This window comes from Lampetra planeri, chromosome 4 (genome assembly GCF_965212315.1).
Source record: "Lampetra planeri chromosome 4, kcLamPlan1.2.h2, whole genome shotgun sequence".
NCBI classification, from domain to species: Eukaryota; Metazoa; Chordata; class Hyperoartia; order Petromyzontiformes; family Petromyzontidae; genus Lampetra; species Lampetra planeri.
The window spans coordinates 14073797-14083288 of NC_136110.1; positions in this window are offsets into that span (position 1 = coordinate 14073797).

Consider the following 9492-nt stretch of genomic DNA (forward strand, 5'->3'; position numbering starts at 1 on the left):
CTCCCTCACTTTCCCCTCGGCTCCACTCCCAGTGATATTTCTGTGTGCTGGGGATGTAGATCCCCAGCACACGCACCGCTGAGTAAATGATAGAGGGGTAATAACAGAGTGATCTCTGATCTCTTGAGGGCCTGCCTGCTGTTTTCCCGTGCTGGTCAGTGACAGACAGCCGAGGAGTAGGAAACCCAATTTAAATGACAGTAAGTGCATTTATATTCTGATTGCTATTCAGTTGTATGAGGTTATATGTTGTATGTTGTGTAAGCCCCGGTTCATACTGTTGCGATCTCTGAGCAGTGCGAGTTCAACCATATGCTTGTGTAGTGGTGATACGCGCTGGGTGTATATGTCGTGTGCCAGCGCGTATGTACGGGTGTGTGTGTGGTGACGCGCGCTGACGGGGAGGAGCAGGCGTCAGTGCGCGGGTGGGGGTAGTGCTGCTGATTGGCTGTGTGCCGGTGACGCGCCCAGAGGGAGTGATCGGGTAGCAGCGCGGTGTGATTGGTCGGAGAGTGGAAACACGCGCTGAGCGGAACCGGATCGTGGGGATAGCGCGTGGGGATTGGGTAACGGAGGAGCGGTGCCGACGTTGAGGTCCGCATCCGCTCCGTCTCCCGGGAAGAAGGGGTATATAAGGTGATGCACAGAGGAGCAAGGGGCAGAAGTGGAACCATCTAAGAATGAAGACGAAGGTGTAGAGATAGAGCCCGGAGAGGAGAGTAATGGAGAGTAGAAGAGAGTAAGGTATAGTGTGTAGCCAGCGAGAGAGAAAGGTCTACACGAGCTGAGTAAGGTATAGTGTGTAGCCAGCGAGATAGAACGGTCTACACGAGCTGAGTAATGTATAGTGTGTAGCCAGCGAGATAGAACGGTCTACACGAGCTGAGTAATGTATAGTGTGTAGCCAGCGAGATAGAACGGTCTACACGAGCTGAGTAATGTGTAGTGTGTAGCCAGCGAGAGAGAACGGTCTGCACGAGCCGAGTATGCATACGGTGTAGCCAGCGAGAGAGAACGGTCTGCACGAGCCGAGTATGCATACGGTGTAGCCAGCGCGAGAGAGGCAAAGTCTACACGAGGCGAGAGAGGAGAGTGTAGCAGAGGCGCAGAGTCTACACGAGGCGAGAGAGGAGTGTAGCCGAGGCGCGGAGTCTACACGAGGCACAGAGAGCCGGCAGCACAGAATCCTGAGTCAAGAGAAGTGCGGTGTGAAGAAGAGAGGCCACGCGTTGTATTGTTACAAGTCAAGATTTAATAAAAGAAGTGTGTTCCCGTCAAGGAGTTTCCTGCCGTCATTTTCCAATACTTCATCTGGCGTCAGAAGTGAAACGGGCTTCCAAGTATGGAGACGAGGAAGACCCGTAGGACCCACGGGATTGACCGCGAGGAAGACCTGGACGACTCGGAGCCGCTGGTGGCGGGGGGTGAGGAAGAGGACTTGCCCACGCTGCAGGGTCCGTCGACGGCGCCGGCCGAGCGACCGGGGACAGACGCCGGGCTTCGTGAGGCGCACTCCCGACTGGCGGAGCTGCTGCTCGCCGCCGCGTCCATCTTGGCGGAGATCAGCTCGTCGGGAGGAGCGGGGACGGTGGGGGACATTTTACAAGGTCGCCCCGCAGATTCCCGCCAAAACGAATGGGGGATTCCCGCCATTGCGCCTGGGCCTACTTTTGGCGGGAACGGCGAGCGCCACGTGGTGGTGGGTTCCCAAGCGCGCGCATCGACGTCATCAGCGCGCGAGGGGGTCCGCCATCTTACGTCTGCTGCTGGAGCCGCCATCTTAGACACCGACGGACAGGCGGAGAGGAACCACGAGGCGGATGACTTCATTTTTCAGCAGCGCCTGCCCACGTTGTCAGCCTTCAAGGCGGAAGGCGGAGACTGGGGCCAATTTCAGCGAAGGTTTTTGGCGCATCAAGAGATGTCAGCGTGGTCCGATGCTACGGCGCTGCGGGCATTGCCCGCCATGCTGGACGACGATGCGCTCGCGGCCTTCAGGGCTGCACGGAAGTCGGACCGCTCCACGCTGAAGGATGCGCTGGGTTTGTTGGCCAGGGTCTACGGGCCTCCCTCTACATGCCGCCATCAGTTCTACGCAAGACGGAAAGCGGCCACGGAGACCGCGCTGGCCTATCGCACGGCGTTGCTGGCTCTTGCTGATGCTGCGTTCCCTCGGATGGACGAGGAGGGCCAAGACGCGATGGTTTTGGAGCAGCTGCTCAAGTTGGCGCAGGACCTGGGGGTCCCTATCAACACAGCTGACGACATTGATATTTCTTCTTTGAGAGTCGCCACGAGTATTCAAGCGCACGAGGCCCTACAACGGAAGCAAGGCGTTGGTTGCAACGCTGCTGTCGTCGCAGCCCCGGGGTTGGTGGTCGCCGAACCCCAAGTCGTCAGCCCACGAGAGGAGGCGTTCGCCACGGGACGACCAGGGGACTGGAGGCCGGGGGCCCGGTCGCCTCTGCGATCGGGCCGAAAGTCGGAGCAACCAAGATCTACTCCGACCCTCGTCACGTGCTATAACTGCGGCCTCCGGGGCCACGTGGCGTCCGGGTGCCGCGCTCCGCGGCAGCGCGCCATGGGAGCTCGGCTGGACGACGACCGAGAGCCCAAGTCATCTCTACAATCCCCGGCAAGTCGCGGCACCTCACACGCTCGGCCTGTTTATTCGGCACACATGGGACGCCGCGTTGCGGCGGAGGAGGGCCGGTTAAGGTTCGGGGATTCGGTTCGGCGAGGGGGGTTCGGCCGGGACCAGGGAGACATTGAATGGGTGGAATTGGGGCATAGAATTGTGGCTGCTTCGGCGGGTTCGTCCGTTGTTACGGGATCTATTGATGGGGTTGAGATTAGGGTGTTAGTGGACACGGGGGCATCGGCAACTATTATATCGGACCTCATTTATAATATTCTTCCAGTCCAATGTCGTCCGCTGCTTCCAGTGGATGTGCCATTTTACGCCGCTAATGGGGGATCGTTGGGCATTATCGGTCAGGTTAGGGCGTCCATTTGCATTGGAGATATCAAATTATCGGGACCCGTTTTCGTTTCGTCTTCTTTGGCAGTTCCGTGTCTTTTGGGCACTGACTTTTTGGCTAAAATGCCCATTAAAATTCTTATCGATCAACGATGCATTGAACTGCCATCGGGTCGCCGGATTTCATTTTTGACGGGCCCTACTGACATTCGGACGGCGTGCGCTACGATACAAGCGGTGGCGACGCAGACAGTGCAAGTGCCCCCGGGTTCACAGATGTTGATTCCCCTCCGGTTGCGAAAACCATGGGTGAGGGAGGCTTCGGGACAGAGTATGCTTTTGGGTCCTTCTAACAAGGCTGTCGGGGGTCTTGATTTATCGGTGGCTCACACTTTGGTGCGGGCTGACAGGGATCCGTTTGTGATGGTTTTGAACGCGGGGTCGCGACCAGCTGTCATCCCGCAGGGCACCGTGCTGGCTCACGCGGCGCAGGTTCCTGGGGATGATGGGTTGGTTGCGCAGGTGGGCTCGAGCCCCGCGCGGAACGTTGAGCCAAGGGAAGACCTTGAGTGGGTCCATTCGTTATGTGCCGCCTCGGACGATTTGTCGGCGGCGCAGTTGGGTGCGCTGCGCGAGTTGCTCATTGAATTCTCTGATGTATTCAGTAAACATAAGTATGACATTGGGTGCACGGATTTGTTGCACCATCACATTGAAACGGGCGATGCGGCGCCGGTCAGGCTAAATCCCTTCCGACTGAGTCCCGTGGAGAAGGAACATGTTCAGTCGGCTGTTAACGATATGCTAGAAGCCGATATTATTTCACCCTCCTCTAGCCCGTGGGGAGCGCCTATTGTGCTGGTTAAGAAGCAGGACGGGTCCCTGCGATTCTGCGTTGATTTCCGTCGCCTGAATAAGATCTCTGTGGCTGACGCGTATCCGCTCCCCAGGATGGATGAGTCCCTCGATGCATTGTCTGGTGCGCGATATTTTTCGACTCTTGATTTGTTATCGGGGTTTTGGCAGTTGCCGCTCGACGAAGAGTCGAAACCTAAGACAGCATTTCGGACTCCAGGGGGGCTGTTCCAGTTTAACCGGTTACCCATGGGACTTCACTCCTCTCCAGCGACGTTTCAGCGACTTATGGAGCTGGTTTTGTCGGGCTTGCAGTGGGATACATGCTTGATTTATATGGACGATGTCATTGTTTTCAGTAAAACGTTTGAGGAACACCTCCGGCGATTGAGAGGGGTGTTCTTGCGAATGCGATCGGCTAAGTTGAAATTTAAACCGGCCAAATGTCACCTCCTTCGTAGGTCCGTTAGATACTTGGGTCACATTGTCGATTCTTCGGGGATCTCCACCGATCCCGCGAAGACGGATTGTGTCGGTTCGTGGCCGACACCTACGTCCGTTTCCGACGTGCGTAGTTTCATCGGGTTTGCTTCTTATTATCGGCGGTTCGTTGAGCACTTCGCCACTATTGCAAAACCCTTGCACGCTCTAACGGCGAAGGGAGTGAAGTTCAAATGGGGACCGGAGGAGGAGGCCGCGTTTCGCTCCCTCCGGGACGCCTTGGTGGGTGCCCCACCCTTGTGTTATCCCGATTTTGCCAGTCCCTTTTTGCTGGACACGGATGCTAGCAACACGGGCATTGGGGGGGTGCTATCCCAAGTCGTTGGGGGTGTCGAAAGAGTTGTCGCCTACGGTAGTAGGGTGTTGTCTCCGGCGGAGCAGCGCTACTGTGTCACCCGTCGCGAGCTGCTTGCCATTGTTTTTTTTGTGCAGCAGTTTAGGCCATATCTGTATGGTCGTCACTTTACAGTCCGAACGGACCACGCGGCGCTACAGTATTCATTGAGGGTCGCCCAGCCCTCGGGCCAGTTGTCGCGTTGGTTGGAAGTCCTCCAGGACTATCAGTTTACGACTACGTACCGTAAGGGGTTGCGACACACGAATGCCGATTGCTTGTCGCGGTTGTTGCCTTGTGATGAATGCGCGTGTTTGTCGGGATCGGCGCGCTGTAAACCGACGCTTGCGGGGGAGATGGGGGCACTGGCTGCGACAGCGGGCGCACCGAGTGGGGATGATTCCACTGCCTCTCAGGGTCGGGACTCGCTGCTCTCGCTGTCGCTCAGCGAATGGGGCCGCCTCCAGATGGCGGACAGCTCGCTGCTAGCATTGCGCCGCAAGGTTGGGGGTCCCGAGGGGGACCAGGAGCGTACCGGCTCCTATGTACTTGAGCGGGGCGTGTTATTGAAATGGGACAGTTTGTCCCGGCGGAACGCACTCGTGGTGCCTTCCGCTGTGAGGGGGAGGGTTGTCTTGGCGGCACACGAACGCCTCTTGCACTTGGGAGTTAACAAGACGCTTGCCCTGCTTCAGCGTGACTATTACTGGCCGGGAATGGGAAGTGATGTGGTGCATATTCTGAAGGGGTGCGTTGAGTGCGCCAGGCGTAAACCACCGGCCGTGGCAGCTAATCCACCGCTGCAATCTATTCAGGTCTCGCGTACCAACGAGCTCGTTGCACTCGATATTTTGGGGCCCTTCCCAGTCACGCCGAGAGGGAATAAATATTTGTTAGTGGGGGTCGAATACTTTACCCGATGGCCTATGGCGTGGCCTCTCGCTAACCAGTCGGCAGCGGCTGTGACGGATGCCTTCGTCCAGGGCTATGTCCTGGACAAGGGGGCTCCCGAACGCCTGCTGACCGACCAAGGTAAAAATTTTTCGAGTAAATTGTTGCAAGAGGTGTGCGATCTGTTGGGTACCAAGAAGGTGCGTACCTCCCCGTACCACCCGCAGACTGACGGGATGGTGGAGAGACTCCACAAAACCTTGACTTCCATGCTGTGCCAGCAGGTGTGCGAGGCACATGTAGATTGGGACCTGCAGGTCCCGGGAGTCCTTGCCGCGTATAGAATGGCCCCCCATGCAGCTACGGGGTTTTCCCCATTCTATTTGATGTACGGTCGGGAAGCTGACCCGCCAATAGAAACGCAACTTGGCCTGTCCGCTCCACGAACTAATTCTAATTTGGCAGAACATATTAAGTTTAATATTCATAAGCTGACAGAGGCGAGGGAGGCCGCACGGCTTAATTCGCGGGCTCGCCAAATTGCTAATGAACGGTTGCGGGCACGGAAGGTGTCCATGCACGAATGGAAACCAGGTGACAGGGCCTGGCTGCATTGCCCTCAGGCACCCTTGGCTACGTCGCCTAAATTGTTGAGACCGTGGAGGGGACCCGTGGAGGTCGTGCGCGTTGCACGGCCCCAGTGCGTTCAGATAAAGTGGGGAAAGCGCCGGTGGTACGTTCACCCCTCCCGACTGAAACCGTTCTCGCCTCCATATGGCCTCCCCTTGTGTCGTGATGGCCGGGCGTGTGACGTGACCGGCGACCCAGAGGGGGAAATGTCTCTGCCTGATCCACACGTATTGTCGCCTGATCTGCTCCCAGGTGTCTCGGAACTGACAGCTGCCGATCACCGGCGGCCGGATCTCCGCGGCGGGGCCGGCCCTTTCAGGCCCGTTCCGCGCCGTCTGGAGCGGCCGGAACCGCCGGACGGTCGTCAGTGTCCCGCCCCATACGATGGACCAGCCAGACGGACTCGCGCCAGGTCGTGCTACTTTGCATGACCTGCCTCGTGAGGAGTCGGGGCAGTTGGAGCGCCTCGTCACTGCGTGTAGTCGCAGGGACGTGGGGCGCGTTCGTTTCGAATTTGCTCGTATCGTGTTATTGTTGACTTTTCGCGTTCATTGTCAATCTGTACATAGTTATTCTTGTTGTTGTTGTTGTTGTGTTATGTTACGGGGCACACTCGGGGGGTTATGGGGTTTTTTTTTGTTGGTTGTCGTTTTATCGTCGTGGTTGGTTGTTGTTAGCAGCCGGGCCGGCTGCGAGCTATGTGGGAGGGGGTGATGTAGTGGTGATACGCGCTGGGTGTATATGTCGTGTGCCAGCGCGTATGTACGGGTGTGTGTGTGGTGACGCGCGCTGACGGGGAGGAGCAGGCGTCAGTGCGCGGGTGGGGGTAGTGCTGCTGATTGGCTGTGTGCCGGTGACGCGCCCAGAGGGAGTGATCGGGTAGCAGCGCGGTGTGATTGGTCGGAGAGTGGAAACACGCGCTGAGCGGAACCGGATCGTGGGGATAGCGCGTGGGGATTGGGTAACGGAGGAGCGGTGCCGACGTTGAGGTCCGCATCCGCTCCGTCTCCCGGGAAGAAGGGGTATATAAGGTGATGCACAGAGGAGCAAGGGGCAGAAGTGGAACCATCTAAGAATGAAGACGAAGGTGTAGAGATAGAGCCCGGAGAGGAGAGTAATGGAGAGTAGAAGAGAGTAAGGTATAGTGTGTAGCCAGCGAGAGAGAAAGGTCTACACGAGCTGAGTAAGGTATAGTGTGTAGCCAGCGAGATAGAACGGTCTACACGAGCTGAGTAATGTATAGTGTGTAGCCAGCGAGATAGAACGGTCTACACGAGCTGAGTAATGTATAGTGTGTAGCCAGCGAGATAGAACGGTCTACACGAGCTGAGTAATGTGTAGTGTGTAGCCAGCGAGAGAGAACGGTCTGCACGAGCCGAGTATGCATACGGTGTAGCCAGCGAGAGAGAACGGTCTGCACGAGCCGAGTATGCATACGGTGTAGCCAGCGCGAGAGAGGCAAAGTCTACACGAGGCGAGAGAGGAGAGTGTAGCAGAGGCGCAGAGTCTACACGAGGCGAGAGAGGAGTGTAGCCGAGGCGCGGAGTCTACACGAGGCACAGAGAGCCGGCAGCACAGAATCCTGAGTCAAGAGAAGTGCGGTGTGAAGAAGAGAGGCCACGCGTTGTATTGTTACAAGTCAAGATTTAATAAAAGAAGTGTGTTCCCGTCAAGGAGTTTCCTGCCATCATTTTCCAATACTTCACTTGTATGGCTGAACTTGCATTAGATTCAGAAGAAAAAAGGCACATGTGCCTTCTTTTTTCCTGCAGTGGAATCGGATCGCATGGGTCTTCTCACCCATGCGATCAGATTCATATGCGAGTTCGCAGATCGCATTGCGATCTGTGAACAAAACTGCAGGTGTAATTAACTTTTTAATGGCACCCGCACCAGTGTGAGCCTGGGGTAAAAGCGGAGTTCCCCCAATCAGACTGAATTGATGGGCAGTGCAGTCTGTATGTCTCTGTGTGGGCAAAGTTATTGCTGGTATATTGTTTTTGTAGCGCTGTATATATATTGGTATTTTACTAATAGCAATTTTGACTCCGTAGGAAACAATGATGTCAAGAAAGAGAAAAATTGACTCGGAGTGTAGGATATTCAAAGAACAGTGGACTTATGATTACTTTTTCATGCAGTACAAGGAAAGAGCTGTGTGTCTGATATGCCAGAATATAGTGTCTGTGTTCAAAGAATACAATTTACGTCGACACTGAAACTCAACATAAAGATAAATATGATTGTTTGGTCGGAGAAGTGAGAAAAGATAAAATATTAAAACTGAAAAATACATTAACAACTCAGCAAAATACTTTTATGAAGCAGAAGCAGCTAAATATTTCATCACTGCGAGCAAGTTTTCACGTTGCCAAGCTAATAGCGTGCACTGGCAGACCATTCGTGGAGGGAGAATTTGTTAAAGAATGCCTTCTTTCTGTTGCCAAAGAGATGTGTCCAGAGAAGGCCGATTTATTTAGTACAGTGAGTCTTTCAGGACCTACAATTACACGGAGGATTGAAGAAATGGGAGACAATTTGCATCAGCATTTGCAAAACTTCACAAAAAAACTTTCCTATTTTTCCTTGGCACTCGACGAAAGCAATGATGTTCGTGATTCTGCACAACTTCTAATTTTTATTCGTGGGACGAATGACTATTTCGAAGTCACAGAAGAGCTTGCTGCACTGCAAAGCATCAAAGGAACAACTACAGGAGAGGATATCTATGAAAAGGTTTGCCAAACTGTGAATGGTTTGGAGCTGAACTGGGCTAAACTAGCCAGTGTGACAACTGATGGTGCTCCTAGCATGGTGGGGTCTAAGAAAGGAGTAATTGCTCTCATTAACCAAGAGATGGACAAACATAACCATTCTCATCCAATAGCCATACACTGCCTCATCCACCAACAAGCGCTGTGTAGTAAATCACTGAAGTGGGACTCTGTTATGAAAATTGTGGTATCTTGTGTTAACTTCATTAGAGCTCATGCACTAAACCACAGACAATTTCAGGAATTTCTGTCTGGGCTAAATGTTGACTATGAAGATGTTCTGTACCACACAGAAGTCCGTTGGCTGTGTCGAGGGAGAGTTTTGAAACGTTTCTATGACTTACTTCCACAGATTACAGCTTTTCTGCTTTCAAAAAACAAAGAAGTACCAGAGCTCAATGATGCAGAATGGAAATGGCACCTTGCCTTTCTGACAGATGTAACAGAGCTACTCAACAGTTTCAATGTGCAACTTCAAGGAAAGGGGAAGCTCATTTGTGATATGCAATCACATGTCAAAGCATTTG